The sequence below is a fragment of the Poecilia latipinna genome, unplaced genomic scaffold, assembly GCF_001443285.1.
Source record: "Poecilia latipinna isolate Pla-1442-1.1 unplaced genomic scaffold, P_latipinna-1.0 Scaffold461, whole genome shotgun sequence".
In the NCBI taxonomy this organism is placed as follows: Eukaryota; Metazoa; Chordata; class Actinopteri; order Cyprinodontiformes; family Poeciliidae; genus Poecilia; species Poecilia latipinna.
This window is the reverse complement of record NW_015113077.1, coordinates 414,287-416,908: the sequence shown is the minus strand read 5'-3', so window position 1 is coordinate 416,908 and position 2,622 is coordinate 414,287.

Sequence of the window (2,622 nt, the reverse complement as noted above, 5' to 3'; positions counted from 1 at the left end):
TGTCTGAAATGCTGTCAATCTTATGTCCATTGTTGTTCTGCCAAAAGAGGCATAAAAAATATTCAGTGTGTACATATCCGTCATCATCACAAGAAAGTAATGAGTGACAGTCTATCTATCCAGCATCACCCATGAAATCCAACGAGTGAAGCATAAAATTAAAATGAAGAGCTGATCTGTATTGTGATGGCTCATTTCCTTATTCCACATCCCCGCATTAATTCTAATTATACCCAAGCTGTCCCAACTTCCTTTTAAAGCAGGACAATATGTTTGTTGGCAGTCAATACCATCACATTTGGACTGTGTGTGAATAATAGAGCGGCAGCAATTGACAGAAATAAGACATCAATAAATAAACATTAGCATGTTTATTTAGGTAAGCAAGCATAAATTCTTGCTCACCTGTCTGAAATGCTGTCAATCTTATGTCCATTGTTGTTCTGCCAAAAGAGGCATAAAAAATATTCAGTGTGTACATATCCGTCATCATCACAAGAAAGTAATGAGTGACAGTCTATCTATCCAGCATCACCCATGAAATCCAACGAGTGAAGCATAAAATTAAAATGAAGAGCTGATCTGTATTGTGATGGCTCATTTCCTTATTCCACATCCCCGCATTAATTCTAATTATACCCAAGCTGTCCCAACTTCCTTTCTAGGAGAGGTTTCTTTCTCGGGTTTCTGTCATAGCTGCCTTTCCATGATAAAATACCAGGGAGAGCCAATATTGCTCACTGCCAGAGATAGGCTTCACACACATCCGGAGGTCTATTTATCAAGCAGTGCCAACACTAGCATTCTGAAGCCATGTACTATATACGCTTAAATCTGCTCAAACAAACACAAACAAGCACTGATACACAAATTATGTTGGCCATTTTTCAGCGCAATTATTATACATGCATATGTAAACAGGACTAAGTAACTGTAGAATGAGTTTAGGCCGAACGCAAAGATTACAGTAAACACAATGCATGTCCTGGAGTGCCAGCAGGAGACTGTTAGTCCAGGGAAGGAATCCGATCCGAAGAAAAAATGTTTTATGATAAAATTTGTTTTCTTCAAATATTTGTTTAAATACTGGAAATGAAAACATCTTTTTTCAACAAGCTTGACTTGTGTGCTATTTATCTCGACAGCAAACTAAATTCATAAGTTAACACCTGTTGCTAGAATTTCTGATCAAATAGTCAAAGATTTTTTTATTTTTATTTTCATGAACCTTCTTTGTAAAGATACAGATTAATACCTCTTAATCCCTGCATGTGTTCCAATTGTCCACTTGTGGGACCTTGAGGCTTTCCTTCTTCCTTTGAGTCAGAAGGCTTGCAAAATTTTTTGCAAACCTAAATACTCAGCATAAATTTAAAGATTTGTTTTCAAATTTAAAATGTTCTACTGTTCAATGAAGAGTGAAGCTGGGTATAGTGAGTGAGCGAATCAAATTTCTAAATGAACAAAAAATGCTTTTATTTTGAAGAACTTAAATTAGTGATACATAGAGTGATGTTGGAGGTAAAGGTTCTAAAATAACTCAAAGTCATTTAAAACAGAGATTTTTTGTTTCCTTGTTCTTCAGATTTATGTTATTTAGGTAGAACATGTCTAAGTCTCAATCTGAAATTATAATCTTTGTTAGAATAATGTGCATAATCAAAAAAGACAAAAGTTCTCAAATTCTAAAACCTTAATAAAGATAAAATGCATGTATAAATCATAAGTACATGAGTAAATAATCAACTCATTACCACCTAATAGTGGCATCAGTAAAAATATGTGAGACCTCAATTAGAAAATAAATAACATTAATACAGCAGTTTTCCTGACTATCTGCTAATTGTTATTTCTGGGAACATTTAGTTGTATCTAACTGTAAACAATTATTTTGTGACCTGTCTGCACATTATGTTCTCTGAAGCTATAAGGAAAAAGTTTTAGCTTCATTTTTCACTTATTATCATGCTCTCTATATTTTTCTGACATGTTCTCATGAAGATTTAATTTCCGCTCCTTCATTTCGACTCTGGACATTCACAGAAAGTCAAATTATATGGGCTGCAGCTCCACAGACAATCTCAAAGCATTAGCATCTGAATATGTATTGTGCTCCAGCCTCCCACACCAGCAGACTTTAATTTAAATATAACGCTCACCCGAAGTCCACTAACTCAAATTAGACCAGGGCACCATTTTATTATGTTATGTCTACAAATGTTTTATTGCAGAATTGCTGAGGGTTACAATAAACCATTTGTTGAAGTGTAATGGATTTTCTTGTTGAGATATTCAGTGTAATAAGATTATGTTCCATATGACTGGCTGAACTCTCTTGTGGATGATTTTTATAAGGATGCACTTTTTTTGATAGGTTTTAGAGAGGGTAGAGATACATTTTCAATATGTAATGTCATATTGAGAGCTTGGTTTCAGCTAGATGTGGGGATTGGATGGTGTCGCTCTACTATCACATAGAGTGGAGAAAATAAGCACTGAACACGTAAATATAAATAGCATATTCTCAGTAAATATAAAGATAACATTCTAATAAGTCTATTGGCATGAAATTACCACCAAACACAGGTAAAAAGAAACACACACACACACACACACACACAC